This window comes from Pan troglodytes, chromosome 1, assembly GCF_028858775.2.
Source record: "Pan troglodytes isolate AG18354 chromosome 1, NHGRI_mPanTro3-v2.0_pri, whole genome shotgun sequence".
Lineage (NCBI taxonomy): Eukaryota > Metazoa > Chordata > Mammalia > Primates > Hominidae > Pan > Pan troglodytes.
This window is the reverse complement of record NC_072398.2, coordinates 25743867-25768296: the sequence shown is the minus strand read 5'-3', so window position 1 is coordinate 25768296 and position 24430 is coordinate 25743867. Positions and strand designations below refer to the sequence as shown.

The following is a 24430-nucleotide window of genomic DNA, read 5'->3' as shown; positions in this document are numbered from 1 at the left end:
ATACAACAACCCCATGAGATCAATGACAGTTTGATAGGATTAGTTCTCACAGTTGCTTTATGAAAATCCAACTGTTAATAGTAACAACTTTCAAACACTCTTTTTTTGGTGATACTGAATATTCCCTCCCTTACATAGCTCATTTGTAAACTAGAGTCCAGATAGCATGTGAGGTTTTCAATCTCTATGCAGATTCTCAAGTGCCACTGGGACTTTTGCGGGGGGATTGGAGATGGGGAGGAAGAACAAGACACTATGTGAAACAGAAGATACTATGGGAAATAGAAAGCGCTGGCTGACTTCAGACAGTGTGTGCAAGAAGACTGTGTTCTTTCACTACCCGGGTTATCCACGGTGCTGGTGACAGATGAACCTCAGTACATGCTTAGTCAAGCAACGAGATTAGGGCTCTGGGTTTTGTTGTTGTTGTCGTACTTTGTTTTTTTTTAAAGATTAGCTTGAGGAAAATCTTGCTCCTATCACCTTTATAAATTTATCATGAAAAACTTTCCCAGATGTTCTGGTAGCCACCAATTCTGTTCTTTCCCCCCATGCTGTCCTTGGACAACAACAGCTAATTATTGATCAGTTATTCGGATTTGTGCCAGCAAATCCTTTATCTGAATATAGTGGGATAACTTACTTAAATAGTAATTTATTTTAAATACAAAGTGTTTTCATCTTTTTTTCAAGGCTATTTAAGTCAAATGGGATTTTTATAAGAATATTCTGAAAACTATGTGATATGGTTTGGATCTGTGTCCCCACCCAAGTCTCATGTTGAACTGTAATCCTCAGTGTTGGAGGTGGGGCCTGGTGGGAGGTGATTGGATCATGGGGTTGGATTTCTCATGAATGGTTCAGCACATCCCCTTGGTGCTGTTCTTGTGATAGTGAGTGAGTTCTCTTGAGATCTGGTTGTTTTAAAGCGTGTGGCACCTCCCCCACCCTCTTGTTCCTGCTCTTACCATGTGAGACACCTGCTTCCCCTTCACCTTCCACCATGATTGTAAGGTCCCTGACGCCTCCCCAGAAGCCCAGCAGAGGCTAGCATCATGCTTCCTACACAGCCTGCAGACCCGTAAGCTAATAAAACCTCTTTCCTTATAAATTACCCAGTCTCAGGTATTTCTTTATAACAATGTGAGAATGGCCTAATACATTAAGAAATAATATATAAGCATATATAAGCTGAAACTGTTCAGGAATAACAAAATTACAGAATGTTATTGCTGGATAAAAATCTTAGAATTTACTGAAATAATTTCCCTCATTTTATAGTAGAGAAATTTGAGACCAAAAAATGTAAACAACTGTGCCAGCTCCCACAGCTCTGAGTGACAAGAGGGAGTAGAACCTGGGAGCCAGATCTCTAATCTGGGTTTCCTTCTATTCTGAGGGAAGCAAAACAATCCTCTGAGGTGGGCCTGCAATACTTTGCCCCCTACTACTGGAATGGCATCTTGACCTGATGGCACTTGTACTTCAGACCACTACCAAAAGTTATCTCCCAGAAAATCACAAAGACCATGAAATATGAAGAATTCCCTCTAAACAAGGATGAAACATAAAGGATTTACTTATAAGGATGATGATATGAACTCATCCAAAAAGACTTGTATAGAGTATGTCATTCTCTGACTATAAAAAATTGGGGAAACATTATTCTTCTGATGCAGAAAGAGAGTTGTTGTTTTTCTCCCTCTTCCTATCAACCATCTCTTAAGCTTAACAGGGTAAGACATAGAACAAAAACAAAAACACCTTGCTGTAACAAACCAACAGGGATTCAAAGTAAAATTACAGAGGTAGCATAATTAAATATAAAGAGGTAGCCCAGTACACACCCCAACTATCTTGGAGATATCTGCACACCACTACACATGGATCAGCCTCCTCCTTTTGAATGGCTGCAGATAAAAGGAGTGCACTTACACCCGCACTCTGCTGTCTACCTATTCATTATTGGTTATCTTTGTTAGCAGAAGAAAGCTTCTTCTGGGGGAAGCAGAATAGAGGACAGAGACCCTGGAGAGCTTCTCCAGGGATAAGAGGGAAACAACAGGACCTCTCTAGGTTCTACTCGCAGGTCAGAGCACTGGGCTTGAAGTGGTGCTCAGGACTGGGGAGGGGCTACCGTGAGTAGGACTGAGTTCCTAAGGGGCAACCTGAGCCCTCTCACTATAGCAGTGCCCAAGATGCTGGCTAGATTATATTTAATTTAGAGAAATACAGGAAGGTGACATTTCTTGTCTCATTCTCCAAACTAAGCATCAATCCTGGTGTGTAAGTTTGGTGTGAACAGGTATGAATCCTGGTAGCAGCTATTCTAGAATGCCTGAGGCCTGGATGAAAGGCATGTCTGAGGACAAGATGCATTCTACCAGAAGACTAGTCTTTTTAAATAACATCCTGACATATCTTTGACTAGCAGAGACTTCTCTGATCTTATTTTGTCACTCATAAATCATGGATAATTTGGTTTCTTCTGTGTGACCTCTGTGCTTACAGGGTTCCACATCAAATCCACTGGAATTGTGTCTCTGAGTTCTAACATCTGGTCTACACAACAACTCCAGCACTGTGGCTGGACAGGACCAGGGCGTGCCTGGGACTGGCAAGTGGGCTTCACTGATGGCCCATTGGTGATAAGCTGGACCTGGACACTTTCAGGTGCAGGCCTGAAGGGGCTGCTCATTTTATCTTTTACTGAGTCCCATGGTCCTGGAGGGCCATTTCTCTCCCTAAGTTGGACAGCCCTGGGACAGTGCCTTTAACGAGACAGAGAGGTCAGTGACCTGGATGCTGCTCTGTGTGGGAGAACCAGCCTCTGAACCCAGTGCTGTGATTCTTATATAAGCACAGCTGTGATGCTATGACCTTGGGCTGCAGCAAGGGTGTGGACTCCCTGCTATCCCTCCACTGGAAAGCCTTATATAAAATCTCATAGCACCCTGATTCCCAAGCATGGTCAGACTTTCTCAGGAGCACCTGTACATGAGGCACCTGAGCCAAAACAATTCCTAACAGTCTATTCAGAAACCATTGAAACTATGTTTTTGAAGATTTGCTAATTATTAGTGTTAATGATTAAGGGACAATTCCCCATATATATGTTAACTAAACAACAAAAATAATAAAAGAAATACAATACAGAAGTGTATACGGCATGATTCTTTTTTGAGGGAATACACAAAAAAGACGTGTGCACATGGAAAAAAATGAAAATAAATATACCTAAATATTAACCATGCTATTTAAGATTGAATGTTGATGGGTGATTTTTCTATTTTTCCTTACATATTTCTGTTTCTTCCAATTTTCTACAATGAACATTCATAATCAAGAAAAAAATGCTATTTAAAAAAATGAACTCTAATGGCACAGACTGTTAAATTGAGGGTACATCAGAAATGGCCCATGCGGCCCTCTATAGACACAGTCTCAAAGATTCAAAATGAAGCAGTGAGGTGCCTCTAGAGGCATGTGGCACAGAGGACTAGCTGTGTTTTGGTGGGTATTAAATTCCACAGAGGTGCCTGCAAATAACATAATGTCCCTTTAGTGCCCCCGCCAAATCATCTCCCTGCCTGAGAAGTGGCGTTCACTCTGAGTTGCCCAAGACTCTGAAGGTCTGCAGTGCTGACATGTAGAATGTGCAGGTGTGCTTTATAGCTCTCCTCCCCAAGAGGGTAGCCTGTGTGCTGCAAATAAATGGTGCTCACACTAGGCAGGTACCATGAGACAAGGAGAGAAATAACACAGATGGATGCCGAGGAAAAAGCAGTCGTCTGTTCAGGATTGATAATGAACCATTACATCCTATCTGAAGCTACTTAATTTCCGAAACACTGTTTTATAAATATGCTGTCAATGGAGTTAGTTGGTTTGTGAAGAAAGGAAGTAAATCAGAAATGGGTTGACGAAATACCACCAGTTCCCAAAACAAATATCTTTCTCTCTGGTTTTAGCCTGAACACTACCTGGAGGATAAAAGGAAATGCTACATATGACGTAAGTGCTCTCCAGGCAGCCTGTGCTGCTGCTGAACAGCTTTGCTTCCAAAATAATGATAATAATACTAATAATGATAATCACAGTCACTAAAGGGCAGGGAGGCATTGGCCCTTTTTATCTGCAAATTTCTATCCTAATTTACGGTTTAAGTGGCATGTTACAGTAGTGACGGAGGTAGATGGTGTTTGTGAATAGCCAAATATGGGAATAAACTCATGTAAGATGAATGCAAGAAAAAAATTGCAAACAGATTCTTGTTTATTCAGAAATAGGCTCAGATTTTTTATTGTTTGTTTTTCTTGCAAAACATTATAAATCCTCAAACCTCTACAACATAGAAGCAAATAAGTCTTCCTTTCTCTAGTGTCGAAATGTGGGCTGTACTATCATTATAGGGCAGAAAACAAAACAAAACAGAAAAATCTGCACTGAGAACTTAGGCGAAACAGGGGCTTGCATTGTATCTGTCTGTGTCCTTTCATTGCTGAGAGCAGTGTAGAACTTTACCCTCCAGGATTCAGCTGTTTGCTGATTTGCTCTAAACTCAATTCATTTTCTAATTTCATCTCTTTGATGTTATTCCAGTGAGAAGCCTGCAGGTAGTACCTCCACCAGGAAGATATTATTAATTAGCAGCCAACAGGGTGAGCAGAAATCACGTGCTCCATTTGCACAGCTAATGGTTCGGTTCATGAATGGTTCTCAAAATATTTTACACCAGCCAATCTGAAAAAACATATGATTCTGGTTAAATTTAAGGACTCTTGGATCCTGCAGGCCCAGATATTCATACCTTGAGCAGCCATGCAAATGAGAGTGTCATCATTTCAAAGTTCAATAGGAAGAAAATGAAGCAGCTGCTATTTAATTTTTTATGGAGCCTACAATTTGTCTCATTAGTGGGCAAATAGGACAGGCTGGGAACTAAAAGCTATCTAGGCCTCAACTCTGCAGGACAGAAAAAAAGTGATCTGTATCAAATCACTCACTCGGGCTCCTGGGGATAGGGTTAGACTGGCTGGTGCTGGGGAAAGGGCACCTGGCTCTAAATCCTGGCTGCTAGGCAGGCTCCATCACCTCACTGATACATGACCTTTGGCAAAGTACAGAAGGTTCCAGAGCCTCATGACTATATCTAAAAACAGAGGAATTTGGAATTACCCTGTCCATCTCTCAGAGCTGTGGAGCACCTGGGAGGCAAGAATCCCTGGTGCTTTGAAAACTCCAAAAGGCTGTTCAAATGCAATTTGAGAATGACCTGGATACCTGGATTGTTAAACTGAGGCCCAAGGGCAGCAGATTTGACTGCAATCACAGAGGTACAGCCCTGAGGCTGGGCTCCCTCATTCAGGATTCAAGGAAAATCCCTACATTCTCTCTCTCTACTCACAGTGTCACCCATCAGCCAGTGAGGCAGATGAGGAAAGGGAGGCTGAAGCCAGCATGTTTCCTAGGTCATTTCCAGCGTAGGAACACAGTGATGTTACCTGGTAACAAGTCATGGCAACTTGCTGATAGAAGTCAAGACACTAAGCAGAGCAAGTCTGGGGAAATAGGCAAGGGGCAAAGAGTCAATAGAGCTCCACTATGTTACAAAGAATTTGGCTGGCCTTGTCCCTGCTTCCGGAGTTTTGTCCAACTCCTTGCAATTTCCTTATAGAAGTATCTTATTATTCATGGTGAACCTTGATAGTTTATGCTCACAAGGTGACTGATGATCTCCAGATAGTTTATGCTAAAGAGGTGACTCAGGATGGGGGCTGGCCATGCCAGAAAGATCAACCATGTGATTAGAGGGTTGGGGCTTTGAGTCACGTGATCTCAGCCTGACCTCTGACAAGGAGAGGGGGCATGCAGATTGAGTCCAACCACGTGGCTGATGAGTTAATCAATCATGCCTATGTAATGGAGCCTTGGTAGAAACTCTGGACACCGAAGCTTGGGTGAGTCTAGTGATATACATGGATGTACCAGGAGGGTGATGCATTCTGAGGACATGAAAGATTTGCATTTGGGACCCTCCCAGACCTTATCCTATGTGTGTCTTCTTTGGGCTGGTTCTGATTTGCATCCTTTATATCCTATATATCCTTTATCTTCCTGAGTTCTGTGAGTTGTTCTAGTAAATTATGAAACCTGAGGGGGTAGTAGTGTCAGAGGCATTTGAACTAGGGTGACTCCATCTTGAATAGGGGCTTGGTAAATAAGGCTGAGACCTACTGGACTGTATTCCCAGAAGGTTACACATTCTAAGTCACCAGATAAGATAGGAGGTCAGCACAAGGTAAGGTCACAAAAACCTTGCTGATAAAAGGATGCTGTAAAGAAGCTGGCCCAAACCCACCAAAACCAAGATGGCCATGAAAGTGACCTCTGGTCATCCTCACTGCTCATTACACACTAATTATAAGGCATTAATTAGCATGCTAAAAGACACTCCTGCCAGCACCACGGCAGCTTACAAATGCCATGGCAACATCAGCAAGTTACCCCATATGGTCTAAAAAGGAGAGGAACCCTCAGTTCCAGGAATTGCCCACCCCTTCCCGGGAAAACTCACAAATAACACCCCTTATTTAGCATATAATCAAGAAATAACCATAAAAAATAGCCAAACAGCAGCCCTCAGAACTGCCCTGCCTATGGAGTAGCCATTCTTTATTCCTTTACTTTCTTAATAAATTTGCTCTCACTTTACTCTATGGATTTGCCTCGAATTCTTTCTTGTGTAAGATCCAAGAATCCTCTCTTGGGGTCCGGATCAGTAACAGCTTTACCATCACTTAGTTCTGTGACTTTATGCCTGTTACTAAACCTTTTCATCTCCCCAAACTCACTCTGGCAAAAGGGGAAAACAATACCTGACACATGGAGTAATGAGGACTGAATGAAATACCACACCAAGTCCTGGATAAACATTCAGTGAGCGGAAATCTGACCTCAGCGGGGTGGTGGAACAGAGCTGAAAGTTACATAGATCTACAACTTGTGTCACATCTAAGACTCAGGGTAGGATGCTCGTTGGTGAGCAGTGATGATGCCATGACCCACACAGACTGGGGGAGACATGAGTGGGATAGAAAGATTTCAAAAATAGGAAGATGAGCTGAAAAGGCTCCATGATAGGGTTTGGCTGTGTCCCCATCCAAATCTCATCTTGGATTGTAGCTCCCATAATTCCCACATGTTATGGGAGGGACCTGGTGGGAGGTCATTGAATCATGGGGGCGGGTCTTTCCCGTGCTATTCTCATCATAGTGAATAAGAGATCTCACGAGATCTGATGGTTTATAAGGGGAGTTTCCCTGCACGAGCTCTCTTCTCTTGTCTACCACCATGTGAGACGTCCCTTTCACCTTCTGCCATGATTGTGAGGCCTCCCCAGCCATGTGGCACTGTGAGTCCATTAAACCTCTTTCTTTTGTAAATTGCCCAGTCTCAGGTATGTCTTTAACAGCAGCATGAAAACAAACTAATACACTCCAGAAATCTTATCTGAGAGTGTCTGATGAGATCTCTATGTGCCGAGAATTTTCTCCCCTAGAACAAAGATTGTGTCTTTCAGGCTCTGCCTCAGATGGGAAAGAGGAGGCTGAGGGAGTGGAGCTCTGAGACCACCACTTAATTTATATTTTCTATACTAGAGTTCTATAACCACCTTTGCAAAATGATGACAGTAGAAGAAATCTGTCATGGCTGACCCCATCTTGCTTCTAGTCTTACAGGCTGGCTGTCTTTGCTCATTCCTGGGTGTAAGCCAAGCTATGTTTGGGAGACATTTAGTTTATAGTTTAAATGATAGCGGGTCTTCCCCCAAAGCTTAACTGCCTTTGCAGAGCTAATGAAGGGCCATCAGGTTAGGAGGATGTTAGAAGGTTGAATTCTGCTAAAGTGTAGACATAAACCATTACCAGCCATTATTCTGGAGGTCAGAAGATACCTTCTCTAATTACTCAACTTCTCTAATTACTCCTGCAGATAACGTCACTATTGCAGAACCTAAGATTGGCCTTTTGAGATGGCTTTTCAGGTTTTTGCGTTTCTGACTACCAATGGCTCCAACTGGACCCGCGGACTCCGCCAACTGGTCCTGTGGCCCCACCCACAAGCAGACTCCCTGGCCCGCCAAACTATCCTTGAAAAACCCTAGCGTCTGCATTTTCAGAGAGATTGATTTGAGTAATAACACCAACTTCCATGTAGCACAGCTGGCCTTCTGACTATTAAATGCTTTCTTTATCGCATTGCCGTGGTCTGGTTTTGTCTATGCAGGGAGAAGGAAGAATCCATCAGATGGCTACAATTCCAGGTAAAATTCATCTGAAAAAAATTTTTTTCTGCTATTTCTCTTTAAGTTGGTCTCAGAGAACAGATCTGATCACTACGGCAGCTGCTCCTCAGCACCTGAGCCTGAGTTTCAAGAATTAGACATCAAAGTTAAAGTGACAAGCCCTTGGGAGGAAGAGACTGCTGATTAGAAGTCTTGATTGCAAGGGAAGGGGATGCTAGACATATACAGTCTGTCTTAGAAGCCTACATTTACAATGGCAGGTTTTCAAAAGGTCAAAGAAAAACAGGGCTGATTCTATAGTGTGACTCTAGAAGAAAAGGGGACGCACAAGTGTTGAGAAGCTCTGCCACCCATGGAAAGTGGCTCAGATGTAAGACCTGCATACAAAGCCTGCAAGGAAGGGCACCAAGGTGATCAAGGATGCAGAGAGGTGCAGCGGGGGCTGGCAAGGAGAATAACAGGGCAGAAGAGAGGCTGCAACCCAAAATGACTTGGGAAAATCTTAAGCACCCAAAAAAGGTAGGGGCATGGGGATGGAGAGAAACTTCATTGGTGCATTTATCCAGAAATCAGTTGCTGGCACAAGGCCAGCCACTTCTGGGGAGAAGTGAGGGAGAATATCTCTCCTTTTTATAGCATTCTGATGGGGGTGCCGAAATAATACTGCCTTGCTGCATCCCATGGCTTACAGGGTTATCGCTAGGAATGGCTCCTTCAGTCTTCAAGCTCCTCTCCACTCTCCTCCACACTCCTGGCCACACAGGAACCTGGAGGAAGGGGGTTGGAACAAAGCCAGGACAGACACCAAGCAGGACTGGACGTTTCTCCTCACCCCTGACAACTGCCCCTGGAGAAGCCCGTTGACCTGCCTCCTCCTTCTCTGAAGATGAGTCTGTCCCAGAATGCTCCCCCATTCAAAAGGACTTCTGCCAGGTCCAGGATGGAACTACTAGGTCAGAACCATGCCCAGTGGAGGGCAAAAGGGAGGCTGAGCTGGGGCTCACATTCACACACCCATTTTATAACCAAGGAGACAGAGGCTCAGAGAAGTCAAGTAATTTGCCCAAGGTCCCCAAGTTAGTAGGTCACAGGGCAGGATCCAAATGCAGGTCTGTCTGGCCCCCTCCGCCTCCCTGCACAACTGTCCCTAGAGGCCTTAACTGTAGGATCTGGTTGGCCAAAGAAGGCAAGAGAGGGTGTCTGAGGCAAGGAGAGGCACCTAGGAGAGGAGGGGGGCCTTGGAGATGACGATGAGTCTGGCAGCACAGACCTTGTAAAGGCATCATCAACCAGAGGTTAGGCTGATGGAAGTGTCAGAGGTATGTGAACCAGAGCAACTCCATCTTGAATAGGAGCTGGATAAAATGAGACTGAAACCTACTGGGCTGCATTCCCAGATGGTTAAGGCATTGTAAGCCACAGGATGACATAAGAGGTCAGCACAAGATATAGGTCATAAAGACCTTGCTGATAAAACAGGTGGCAGTAAAGAAGCCAGCTAAAACCCACCAAAACCAAGATGACGACAAGAGTGGTCTCTGGTCATCCTCACTGCTACACTCCGACCAGTGCCCTGACAGTTTACAAATGCCATGGCAACATCAGAAAGTTATCCTATATGGCCTTAAAAGGGGAAGCATGAATAATCCACCCCTTATTTAGCATAAAATCAAGAAATAACCATAAAAATGGGCAACCCGCCCCTCTTGGCTGCTGTGTCTATGGAGTAGCCATTCTTTTATTCCTCTTGCTTTCACTTTACTCTATGGACTCTCCCTGAATTCTTTCTTGCATGAGACTCAAGAACCCTCTTTTGGGGTCCGGATTGGGACCCCTTTACTGGAACAGGTGAAGGCCTTCAGGTCAAGCAGCAGAGTCTTTGGACGTTCTTGTGTCTCAACCTGGTCCTGGAAGTACTTTGTTTTGAAATTGCATTTAGTCTTTCAGAAAGTCCTCAAGAAACTTGGGTAAATGGTCTTTGCCAACAGTTCATATTTCTCTTTTACTCCCAAAAGGAAATTTATTATTATATTTATGATTATTATTAAATCAATGTCTCTCACGAGGCCAGGAAGCCCATTTGCTCCAGATTCGCTGCCCTGAGTTGCCCTGACTTCACTGGGAGCTCGTCAATGCTTGCCCTTCTTAATACAAGATGAACGAGTCCAGCAGGCTCTGTCCCTCTCAGCAGGCTGGGTTAATAACCTGCTCACAATACACCCCCTTAATCCACTCCTGGGTCATCTGCATCTAGCCAAAGGACACACTGAAAATTCACCAACACACCAACATGAGACGACAGGAAACACAAGACAGACTGGTTTTCACAGGTAGGAGGGAATACAGCGGCCCTTTCAATAGGACCAGCTTCTTTTCTAGGGGCATGTTTCTTCTTGCTGAATTTTAATCCACGGTTTCTTTATGTTTGTCAATGAAATCAAAAGTTTCACACTGACACTTCCAACTAGCAAAGAAAGTAATGCTTAGGAGCATGCTTCCCCTCCCTTACCTTTTTCACTGCAGAACTATTGGTAGGAGGGGTGGATGGTGGAAAAGGCAAGGGCTCGAAGCCAATCAGATCTGGGTTCAAATCCAGTCGTACCACTTATTAGGAAGGTGGTCTTGGCTGGACAAGTTACTTTCCTCCTATGACTCCATTTTCTCATCAGCGAAGCCAGGTGAACACCCACGGCATTGCGATGAGGATTAGAAGTGCTCTTAAGAGCTGGCACAATGCCTGATGCAGGGACGCCTCCTAAGCCCTCCCGAAGCTTCCCTTTGTTCTTGCTCATCCAGGAGAGATTTCTTTGTTAAATGATTTCTTCTGGGAGTTACACTTTTGTCCTTTAAAAAAAAAAGTAGGTGAATGTAGAAAAAGCAACTTTTATCTCCTCTCTCTCTGTCCCCAACATCTCAATAAATATCGCACATCTAAAAGAGACAGCAGTGCAGTATTTGCCCTGTTCTGTTTGTAATGTGACGACATCATCAGGGGAGGGAAGGTGGGTATGGGGTGGTCCTTAAGAAAGTGCTGTGCCTGTGAGCTGAAATGCACTCAGCATGTAGAACAAGACCAGGACACTAGGCGCTCCCTCTGGGCCTGAGCTAGCTGCTCTCCTTCCACACAGGCATACCCTGGGTGGTTGTGTCCCTCCGCTTCTCGGGGTGTTGCACAGAGGCCCCCAAGGACATCTGGCTAAACACGGGTAGCAGGAGTGGGGGCAATGGGTTTGTCTGCTAACATCAACACCTTCCTTGAGTGGAACAGAGCAAGGGGGCAGCAGACACACAGAAAGAATTCCTACAAAAGAAAATAAAGGAAGCTGTGGGATCCAGTACCCTGCAGCTCACACAGGGAGAGGGACACCTCTCTTTAGTCTGAGAGTCTCAGAGCACTACTGTTACAAAAGTATGTTTTCTTGCTCAATGCCCTGAGCTCAGGAAGGGCCGTCCCAGGACAGTGCCTCATCTCCACAAGCCCCAAGCTGAGGACCTGGCTCCACTAACAACTCTGTCATTCACAAATTTGTCCCAATCCTTTTTGAAACTAGTTAAATTGCACCTGGGCTTCTGTGTGAAGTGGTATTTCCTTTAAGTTTTTCTAGATTTACTTCTTCCAAGTTTCAAAGGTACTACCCTCATTCTAATAGCCTCTCATTCCACATGTGGCATGATCTTCCGAATTTCAATCCTGACCTCTCTCATGCCTCACCTGTCCAGACCAAAGAGTCCTAGTGTTCACAGGTGTCTTTTCAGTGACAGCCCGCTTCTCATCTGATCAGGCCATTGCCCTACTCCACAAGCCGTGCCCACTCTCTGAAAGAAACGCTGACACTGCACAGCCAGTGAAAAGCAGAGACAGGCCTACTCCAGGCTCAGGTACCAGCCCCGAGGGCTCCTTCCTGCTTTTCTTCAGCATTTTGGGAGGCAGTACACGGCAAAGACAGATGCAGAGATCTGCATGCGATCCTGACTCAGTCCATTTCTAGCTGTATGACTTGGGGCAAGTCAATGAACCTCTTTAGGTCTCAGTTTTCTCATCTATAAAATGGAGATAATAAAGTACTTACTGGCCAGGGCTGTTACGAGGTTTAAAGGAGATATTCTATGTAGCTCACTGAGAACTCTGCCTGGCCCATGGTAAGTAATCAATATCTGTTATTATCTTCACCATCACCCAGTGCCCTTCATCTCTTCTGGGGAGAATTTGCTGACTTCTCTGGGCAGCATGTGTTTCTTCCTTTGTCCCTTTCTAATGCCATGTTTCTATCACTAGCCTAGAACTTACCTTGTTGCTGGAATCACATGTTTGTGGATCCAATGAAACCAGGTATTCTAAATCTTTTTGAACCATGGATGCCTTTGGCAATCTGGTGAAGCACATGGACCCTTTCAAAATAATGTTTTTAAATGCATAAAATAAAAAGCATAGTATTATGAAGGAAACTGATTATGCTGAAATATAGTTATCAAAATATTTTTAAACAGATCTGTGATATGGCAGTATGTGTGCTTCTTTATTAAAACATCGAATAACAACGTTTACTTTGGGTCTAATACGGGTAGAGTATCCCTTTAAAACTCCTGGGACCAGAAGTGTTTCAGACTTCAAATGTTTTCAGATTTTGGAATATTTACAGTATAGTTACCGACTGAGCATCCCAAATCCCAAAATCCAAAATCCAAAACACTCCAATGAGCATTTCCTTTGAGCATCAGGTCAGCACTCAAAAAGTTTTGGGTTTCAGAGCATTTTGGATTTCGGATTTCCGGATTGGAGATGCTTAGCCTGTAATAACACTAATTGATGATATAAACGAGATTGTGAGATATTTATAACAACTGTGGGTGATACAAAAATATCTGTGACTCCTACAGGTGACAGAGTCACAGGTACTGCTCAGCTTACTCTAGTCAATTTCCTACCTCCAGAAGAAAAGGAAATGTTAAACTTTGGTTAGAGATTAGTAAAATTAAAAGGTAAATTGTTTTCTCATCTAAGCTCACAGACCTCTTGAATTCTGTTGAGAACCTTGACGCAGACTGTGAGTTTCTAAGAGTTCGTGTCCTATTTATCTAACTTCAGTGTCAAGCATAGAGCATGGTACACAGGAAAGACCTAACACATCGATTTTTCAATTAATGAATTTAGGACATTGTGCCAGGTGCTACAAAACAGACAAGGCTTCTGCCCTCTAGAAGCTAAAATCTGTACACAAATAATTGTGATATAAGATAAGAGGTGGCAAATGCCATGAGGTAGGAGATTAGAAGGGTAGGCAGCCCTGGGGTGTGTGTGTGTGTATGGTGAGTGTGTGGTGTGTGCATGTGTGTCTGTTGACATGTAGGTACGTGTGTGTGTGCATATGCATGCGAGGCAGGGAGCAGAAGACTGCAATGGGAATGGTGCATTCACCAAATTATCTTGAAATTATTCGTCATGAATCTAACCCCCTGACTAGGGTAAGCTTTTCATGGACAGAGACCATGTGTTATTTATGCTTAGGCAACAGGCATGGTATTTTGAAAATATTAAACTGATATGTTTTTCATTCCCTTATAATCATGCTCCCTGCAGCCTTTACACAATTACAGCTAAGCCTTTCCCCGAGGAAGAAAAGCAGAGCACTGAGGAAGGCCACAGAGGAAAGCAGGATATGATGGAGAAAGGGTAGCACCTGCCTCCAAAGGCAGAGGAAGCAGACGGCCCTTCCAGTTTCGCCTTTAGGTAGAGACTGAAAGAAGAGAGAAAGGAGGTGCTGAAGAGCAGTGCTGGGGAGCATGTTCCTGCTCCTCCTCTCCCAGGGGCTGATCTCACAATGACGGAAGGTGAAGGGAGTGAGGGAGAGTGACAAAAAGGAAGGAGGAAGGAAGGGAGGGATGGAAGGAAAGAGGAAAAGAAGGAAGGGAGAGAGAAAGGGATGGAAGGAAAGAGGAAAAGAAGGAGGAAAAAAGGAAAAAAGGAGAAGAGAGGTTAAGTGAAGAAGCTAAAAGCTGTTTTCTGCATCCCTTTGAGATTATGGATGCATGAAACCACCATGCAAATGCCTCCACATCAACATGAGATGTCCCCAGTAGACAGAAAATGGTGGTGTGTAGAGTTCTGATCAACAGGGGCCCCAGAGAGCACTCACAAGAGTCACTTGACTTCCATGTGGCATGCAAGGATCCAATGAGAGACATGTAATAGAGCTGAAGATTGAGGGTGGAGGGGTCCAGCCATGAGGCTTCCATGGAGACAGGGTTGGGGGCTTCATAGCTAAATGGCAGGGTAGACCACCCAGGCCAGGGACAGGATGCAGGGTGAGGCCAAGACTCAGAGGGTAGAGACCAGTCTGCCAGTGACTGTGCCAAGAGACCTCAAGACTGAGAGTCACAGTAGCTGTGAACTCCAGCCCTGAATGCCAGCAGGATGCATGATGACAAAAGGGCAAGGACTCAGGAGAAGCACTCAAGGCCAGGATGCTCTGGCCCACTGCTATGAGGACATTGAGGCTTCCTCTACTCCAGATGCCATTTAAGGAGGAGGGCAAAGGGAGAACATCTGAGAAGCAGAAACAACCCAGAGAGAAAGTCTGAACCTGGAATCAATCTGCCCAATTATTTTTAAAAAAAGAGACCTTAACTGAAGCAGCTAATTTAGCTTATGGGAAATACATTTAAGGGGTCTTTCACCATCTGTGGATGTGAGGTTTCATTGCCACATGAAAAGCCACAGGAAGTAAAGAGCACATGTATTTCTTATCTTTACTTTTTGGCACATCCGACTGACTGCAATGCATAAGTTTCAACTTTCCTCCATCCCTCCACATCCCATTGTAATTCCAGTATCTAGTATGGCATCAGGCACATAGTGGGCATGCAGTAAATGCTTATGAAGATGAGCTCAGCCTAGGTACACAGGAAGCAATGACAAGTGACAGCTAACAGATGGCCATGAAGAGAAAGGAAAACAAAACACAGAATCAAAGACATAAGGGCTGTGACAAAGGCAGAGTGTCTTGGGGCCATTGGGTGTATGAGCAAATGGCTGCTGTGACTGTCATCCATTGGCTGATAGAATCACCTCATAATGACTGTTCACAATGAAGACCCAAGACACCAAGATTTCCATATTTAAGGAGGTAGGAAAATACATATTTACAAAGATTCCCATCCAAAATGGTTACTTTAAAAAGGTATCTTAAAAGCTTAAAACATAGCTCATAATAATATTAATTTCCATGGAACCTACCACTCCTCCAAAGATGCTGGATCAGTAAGACACAAATGCACTTTGCTTCTCCTCTCTCAAGATCAGTCTGGAAATGCAGTTATCTCCCTTTCCAGGATCTATTTCCATATGACCCTTCATGGATACCCAGCTTTATCTAGTAGGGCAGCAAACTTTCTTAGAGGGGCCTGCAGACTTCCTTTAGATGGACGAGATACCACCCACAACAGCACTTGGGAGGGTAAAGGCTGAATCAGGTCCCTCCATGAATGAGGAAAGAGGAGGCAATGGACACTGATGGGTACAAGCAGCAGGCAGGGCCTAACTCTAACTGCATCTGCTGTTCTCACTAGCAGGGTCTTTATTTGTAAACACGTACTCACATTTCCCCCACCTCCTACCTAAGATCAATGCACTGTACTCCAGGAAGGGGTACTTTACTTGTGTTTCTCTCTGATACCCACTCCACAATGCAGTTGAGATGGGCTTATGACTCTTCTGCCTTCATTTTGCCAAGTGGGGGAAGAAACCAAGGCATTTGGAAATTCTTATGATTTGGTTAGGTCATACCCAGCCAGGACTGGAATGAAAGCCAGTTCTCATTATGTAGCTTGGCATCAGTATCCCTTCTCTCCTGTCTTCCCCAAAAGAAAAGAAAAACTTTGCAGTGTGCTGAGGTCTTTATTTAAACAAGAAGCAAACAAAAAATAACCCCAAGCAAATTAAAAAATAAAAATTTCCAGATAATACCATCATTTTTTCCCCATGAGCCATGAGAAGAAATTCAGAAAAGACATGATTCTAACAGAAATATATCGAGAGTGATGGGGAGATTAATTTTGGAAGTTATGGTAATTCTACCAAATTCCAAGGAAAGAAAATTCATAATTCATATCAAGCTTCATCAACATACATAATGTTCTGTAAACCAGGTTTAATTCATCCTATGGTTTCACCCATTCACCACAAAGAACAAGGGAAAATGACTTTCCCAAGCAAGAGCAATTAGGCAAGAGAAAGAAAGGGGGCATCCAAATTGGAAAAGAGGAAGTCAAACTATCCCCATTTGCAGATGATATTATCATATATCTAGAAAACCCTAAAGACTCTTCCAAAAGACTTCTAGATTTGATAAACAAATTCAGTAAAGTCTCAGGTTACAAAATCAATGTACACAAATCAGTAGCACTGCTATACACCAACAATGACCAAGCTGATAATCAAATCAAGAACTCAATCCTTTTTACAACAGCTGCAAACAACAACAAAACCTAGAAATATACTTAACTAAGGAGGTGAAAGATCTCTCCAAGGAGAACTATAAAACGCTGCTGAAAGAAATCATAGATAGCATAAACAAACAGAAACATATCCCATGCTCATGGATGGGAGGAATCAATACTGTGAAAATGACTACACTGCCCAAAGCAATCTACAGATTCTATGCAATGCCCATCAAAATACCAAAATCATTTTTCACAGAATTAGAAAAAACAATCCTAAAATTCATATGGTACCAAAAAAGAGCCCAGCATAAAGAACAAATCTGGAGGCATAACATTACCAGACTTCAAATTATACTACAAGGGTGTAGTTACCAAAACAGCATGGTACTGGTATAAAAATAGGCACATAGACCAATGGAACAGAATAGAGAAACCAGAAATAAAGCCAAATACGTACAGCCAACTGATCTTCAACAAGGCATACAAAAACATAAACTGGGGAATGGACACCATATTTAGTAAATGATGCTGGAAAAACTGGCAAGCCACATGTGGAAAAATGAAACTGGATACTTACCTCTTACCTTATACAAAAACCAACTCAAGATGGATGAAAGATTTAAAGACCTGAAACCATAAAAATTCTAGAAAACAACATTGGAAAAATTTTTCTAAACATCAGCCTAGGCAAAGAATTCATGACTAAGACCCCAAAAGCAAATGCAACAAAAACAAAAATAAATAAATGGGACTTAATTAAACTAAAGAGCTTCTGTACAGCAAAAGAAATAATAACCAGAGTAAACAGACAATCCACAGAATGAAAGAAAATATTTGCAAACTACACATCTGACAAAGGACTAGTAGCCAGAATCTACAAGAAACTCAAACAAATCCGCAAGAGAAAAACAAATAATCCTATTAAAAAGTGGGCAAAGGAAATGAATAGATATTTCTCAAAAGAAGATAAACAAATGGCCGACGAACATGAAAAAATGCTAAACATCACCAATCATCAGGGAAATGCAAATTAAAATCACAATGAGATACCACCTTACTCCAGCAAGAATGGCCATTACTAAAAAGTCAAAAAACAATTGATGTTGGTATGGATGTGGGAAAAAGGGAATGACATACTGCTAGTGAAAATGTAAACTAGTATAACCTCTATGGAAAACAGTATGGAGATTTCTTAAAGAGCTAAAAGTAGATCTACCATTCGATCCAGCAATCCCACTACTGGGCATCTACCCAAAGGAAGATGAGTCATTATATGACAAAGACACTTGTACATGTATGTTTATAGCAGCACAATTCACAATTGCAAAAATATGGAACCAACCCAAGTGTCCACTGATTAAAGAAAATATTGCATATATACACCATGGAATACTACTCTGCCATGTAAAGGAACAAAATAATGTCTTTGCAGCAACTTGGATGGAGCTGGAGTAACTAACTAACTGAAGTAAGACAGCAGTGAAAGACCAAAAACAGTATGTTCTCACTTATAAGTAGGAACTAAGCTATGAGTACTCAAAGGCATACATTGATATAATGGACTTTGGAGACTCAGAAGGGGGAGGAGACTGGGAGTAGGGAATAGGGATAAAAAACTACATATTAGGTACAATGTACATGACTCAGCTGATGGGTACACTAAAATATCAGAATTCACCACTATAAAACTCATCCATGTAACAAAAGACCCACTTGTAACACAAAAGCTATTGAAATAAAAATGTTTTAAAAACAAAGAAAATGACCTTCCTATTACATGATTCAAATCTGACTGTGTGACCCTGCCATGCTTGGGGCCACAAGGCTAAAGGAGCTCCTGGAGAAAGGCCCTAGATTCTACAAACTCCATAGTTCCGATAACCCAGCAAGGGGCACAAGGCCACTTCTGGCCCATAGGGAGCCTTCAAGCATTTAGAAAAAGGCAGACACAGTTCCAGGTCAGGGCCCCGGCATGGCCCAGGCATAATGAGCAAAGCATCTCCTCACCTGGCACCTTGGGCCAGGTGCCATCTGCCTAACCCTATCACAGGCAGTTGTCACCTGCCTCAGAAATTCGTTAAGAGGTTGCATTTAAGTACAAAATCTCCTTGGTCAAACCCTCTAATCATTTGGAAAGCAGCAATGTGTAGAAAATATATCTTCCTGAGGGGTGATGTCTTGTTTGGCTCTGATCCCCAGGAAAGAGTACAGTAGGGAGAAGAGAGTTCCCAACACCAGTCTCCAATCTCTTTATCCACAAAGGCAACCTTTTCTTCCATACTCAAGAGTGGAGAAAGAGCACTACAGGGATAATGTCATCTGTCATTCCTAATTAGTGTTCTCTAAAAAAAAAAAAAGTTTTTAAAAGAATATTGGCACTTTTCAACTCTGTTATTAGACATAATAATCACAATGTCAAGACGTCAAAGCATGACTATTAGTAACAACATCTTACATTTGTTGGACTCGTGTTTTATAAAGGGCTCTCCAGTACAGCATCTCATTTAATCCTTCCTATTCGGTCCTTACAGCCTCTATTTTAAAGATAAGGAAGCCGGGGCTCTGAGATGTTAACTGGCTTGCTTAAGGTCTCACAGTAGGTGGCAGAGCCAGGACTAAGCCCCACCAGTCCCCTTCCTCCTCTCTGGCCATCCAATTCTCAGGGCAGGGTTGCCTGAATTGCTCTGAAGACAGAATACACCTATTCTGTTCCTGAGAAGTTCTCAATTCCTCTGGTGAGACTTTTCAGTGACTTCTCCCTGTCAAAAGGTACCTCTGTGTTTATTTTTCCACCTGACTGCCCACACCATTCAAGAACACAGTATTACCATCCAGGTGAAGAAAGACAATGCTCGCTGTTGCCTCTGCCGCTCATCAAGCGCCTCCCAAGCCTCTCATTATTTCCCCAAGTTCTGATTTTAGGAGTGTCTGCAAAGCTTGCTGGCTTGTGTCGACCTGATTCAGCCAATACTACCAGACCCATGTGTCAGCAGCTACACCTCAGGGGCAGGCTCTGCTTCCTTGGCTAGTAGACCAGCTGGCGCCTCAGAATCCATCAGGGTTTCTGCCACTCAGGGTTAAATTTGGCTCCCTGGTGGAGGCAAGTCCTGGCTGTATTGTCCCTACCATGACTCCACAAACTTTAATTTTGGCCTGGAGTTTTATGACTATTAGCACCATTCTCCATCCATAAGACTTCCAAATCTCTCTGTCACTGGACAGCTTAGGGCCAAGAAAGCAAAAATTAGTCACTGTGTTCAGTCCTGCCCAACAACTTTCAGTTGTGCAAAGTTGATGACCCCGTCCTAAGACTCGGACATCCTACTGCCTCCCTCCACCAGCATCTCCCCTTCCTCTCCAGCTCCCTGACCTCTCTGTGGGTAACTCTCACTTTAATTCACAGCTTTATCAACGGGCATAAACAAGAGGGAGAATGGGGGGTTTTGAAGTCCAGTATTATATTTATCATCATGGAGAAGGCTGAAACTCACATGCAGATAAAATTTGGGATTATCAATGGCCTTCATTTCTACTCAAGTTGTCCTATTCTTGATCAATAATGAACAAGGATATAGCTATGAGTTGTCTGCTCTGACTTAATAATTTATCATCTCATTCCAAAAACACTTTTGCCTGAAATTGCCCTGCCTTTCCCCATATGTGCACCCTCCAAGTGAAAGCCCAATGTCCCTTTTCCCAAAGTTCTAACTTTCCCTCCTCTAGCTTTTCCCAGCATTCCACCTACACATTCCTTTTTGCTTTCTCTATTTTATAGTCATTTGTGTTCTGTGTTCATCTCTGCCTCTAAGCTCCTGAAAGGCACACACTCCTGATTTGGCTCTGCATCCCTAAAGTTCTTACTTCTGGGCCTTTCACAGGCATGGAGCTCAGTGAAAGATAATTTAATGAATGGACAGATGGACAGAACAATGGATGGATGAACATATGGACAGATGGATGGATGAATGATAGCACTGGAGTTCAGTGAAAATGACATAGTGAATGGACAGATGAACAGAAGGATGGATGGATGAACAGATAGAGAGATGAACAGATAAATGAATGGATGGATGGATGGATGGATGGATGATTGGATGAATGGAAGAACAGATGGACAGATGGATGGATGGATGGCTGAATGGCAGTATAGATGAATGGATGGATGAACAGATGGACAGATGAATGAATGGATGGATAAATGGATGAATAGATGCACAAATGGAAAGACGGATGGATGACTGGACAGACAAATGTGTGGATGGACAGGTGGATGAATGGCAGTATAGATGGATGGATAATAAGTAGATAGATAGAAGGAGGGAAGAAGGGACATTCTCTTCATGCATGCTACTACAACCTCCTCTCCTTTTGTATTTCTTTGGGAAAGCAACTCGCATTCATTCTCATTATCACACTCATTTGATTCCTAAGCACGTTCTCAGCTGGGGAGGTTTTGCAATTTCTCTACTGCCACCACTAAATTAAAAGCACACTGGCATACTGTAGCAAGGGAAAGCTATAAAAGGTCCAAAACTTGAAGGGCTAGATTTCCAGCTAAACCACAATCCACATATCACTGTTCTCACTCATATTTAAGAAATAAAAGTTTTCTGTTTGGAAAATTCCCCAGGCCTTTCTTCTCTCACCTGCTTAATATGCCTTCCAAGTTCTGCTGGAATATCTTTATTCTTTCCTAAAACTCTCATTGCCTAAGATTCAGAAAACAACAAATGAGAAAATAAAGTCCACACAAAGAAAAATAAAACAGGTTAGTCGATGGCAAAAGGAATATCTGCCAATAACAACACCATTTGTCTTAGTTACTGCTTTTAACTTGCTGTCTCTCCTGGCATTAATAGAAATAAAACTGCATGTCTCCGGCCTCATGCAGCTAATGTACAGTTAGCACCCCAGGCAACAGGAGCCACAGAGTTCAAGTACAGTGGAGACAAATTCAAGTAAACAGATTGTAGACACAATTGATTGCAGCATTTAGTTCCACGGCACTATTCACCATAGCTGGTGGGTTTCATGTAAAAACAAGGGAGTCTCATGGTGGGACAGCCCCATGTAGCCAGCTAGGGCCTCCACATCACAGAAGTATTCACCTATCAGAACTAGAAGATGGAAGGATGGCAGAGAGAAGGGAACAGAAAGCTGTCAAGTGGTGATTTGGGACCTCTGTCCTAATAAAAATGCCTTGTACTTACATACTCCTTTTGCTGCACCCTCCCCGCCCCCTCCCATTGTCATAATCACTGGCAGAGGTGCACCAGCTGTCTCATGGGTGAGGGCATTTCTCCACGGCAGGCCTACCCAAGCCCTTCAGTGCATCCACTCAAAGGTCACCTACTAAACTCATTTGTTTATACTTTAACAGCAGATTCCTACTATTTTTGCTGATGGAATTAGCAATCATAACTGCTCAGGATGGTGATGACTGCCAAGAATCAGAAGAGTAATAATCATGACTTAGATTCAATTTGGGGGCGCTTGGGAGTTCACAAGGTGTTTTCACATTCCAGCATCACAGAGAGACCTGCTCCTTAGCACAGAACATTGCCCTGGGCCACTGAGGTTGCAACTGCAAGCCTTTCCTTTTTTCTTTATTCTTCTCATTCCCAGCCAGCTGTGAAACCTTGTGTGCCAACAGAGCTCTGTCATTTCCAGCAAAAACACAGCTGAACCTGTGTCCCCATGTGGTTGGGGTTGAGCACAACTAAAAGGGCCTCCAAAAGGCAAATGCAAGCACGGCCTGGCAATCACAGTCTTTCCACTCCGCCTACTTAAAAGCCCTTGGTTGATCTCCGAGGCCTTTGATGCTATCTGCATAAGTCAGAAAAGGAGGTGCTCAGGGCCTGAGACTTTCAAACAGCAACTTGCCTGACAAACTCACACATTTTTCGAGGCCTCAACTCATGGGACCTTTTGTCCTCTTCCTAACCAGGAGAGACCAACTCCATCTGACCAAGCCATCTGCTCCCGAAAGCAGGGCTCGAGGCTGCACCCCAGCCTGGTGGTGTCAACTCAGAGATGCTAAGGAAGACGTGTGTTCTCCTCTGCCTCCCCTAGAAATCACCCTGCAAACCCACTGAAGGCCAATGATGAAATGTCCAGGTTGTATTGCAAACAACAGCAAGACAAAACTTTAATCCTAAAGGGACAGTTTGAAATCCCAGTTTCCCATCCCCCTCACCATGCTGACCTCTCACCTGTGTTCTGCTTCATGAAATCCCAATGTGGCATTTCTGGAGGGCTTCCTTGAACCCGTGCAGAGAAAGCTGAGTGATGGGGCACAGTATGAGCCTGGTTACAAAGCCCCCTATTCTCCAGTTGCTGATTTCTACTCCTCTTGGGAAAATGCCAATTGCTAAGTGAAACAGCACTCAGGGTGGTGTGTCAGGAATGCTCTGTGTAGCCATAAAATACCTAAGATGTGGCTCATAAAATATTTGGAGGGTGCTAGTAGGAAGCATGGCTAGGCTACCTCAAAGCAACTTGTTTTATACATGCTCATATACACACATATCTACAGAAAACATCATAGTGTATGTATAAATGGCATATCTATATTCAGACACGGTACCTGAATTTCCAACAAGCGTCAAAAGGATTAAATTGCTTTGGTGAGGTCTCTTACAAAAATTGGATATTTACTGCTGCTAGTATCTGTAACAATTTTCAGGCACTAGCATTACCTAACACCAGCTTTCCTAGTTCACTGAACAGAGATATATAAAGTTTCTTAGGATCTGTCCATTTAAACTAGAAGTCGTTAGCTATTTTTAATGCTGTAATTTGGATTCAAGACGTAAAAAATACATCTCAGGCACTGAAACATGGCCTGACCACACTGTAGCAAGTAATTCTGCAATTCTCAGTGACTGCGGGTAGCCGTGGGGAGACAGGCATCTCCTCGGACAAGCCCCTCCTTCAGGGCGTGTGTCACAGGGAAATGGAACCGGGGTAAAACTTCCTGCTGAGGCTCGGAGGTCTAAGGTTTGCTCCTTCTCTGTCCTGCCCCTGTCCTTTATGCCTACCTCCAGCTAAGGGGGTACTGGGGAGGGTAGGGACCATCCTGGGAGTGCCTTGCAATGGCCATCTTCCCATCTTCTACCATGTTCTTTCTGACGGAAGAAATGGCCACCTGCTCCTGATACTCTGCGTGGAAGCTGCTGCAACTGCACACCACACCCTCCTCTCCCACACAGTTGTCCTGGGGAAATCATGTCAGCACCAGGTGCAGGACCCTCAGAACCTCTTGGCCAAACTCTTTCCTTAGGCTTCTCCATCCACAGCCCAGCATGGCCTTTCTTCCTAAAAGAAACCCGCCAATCCAGGCACTGACTGTAACCTCCCCTGTTACGGTGACGGCAAAATGGTGCACACACCCACAGTTGCACACCCTCCTTACTGAGAGGCAGTGCCAGGAGCAGGGGGTGCAGCTTAGATCTACGTGCATTTCAATCCACACTCCACCACTCACCACTCTGCATGGGAAGTTACTTAACCTCTCTCTGCCTACGTTTCCACACCTGTAAACTGGGGCTATCAGCACCTCCTGAGAGCAACAGTGAGGATTCTATGAGATTATACACAAACCACCAAGAAGAGTGCCTAGTCCTATTACTCAATCAAAAAATTTTTCTGAAACAAATTAAAATTAGGGCTTCCTGTTGAACA

At 43.5% G+C, this 24430-nt stretch overlaps 1 protein-coding gene across 10 annotated transcripts in view; it reads right to left on the bottom strand.

Annotated features, from left to right (window-relative positions):
- SUSD4 (sushi domain containing 4) overlaps window positions 1-24430 on the bottom strand; it is a 153352-nt gene that overhangs the window by 86461 nt on the left and 42461 nt on the right. The gene's annotated exons all lie outside the window — the stretch shown is intronic.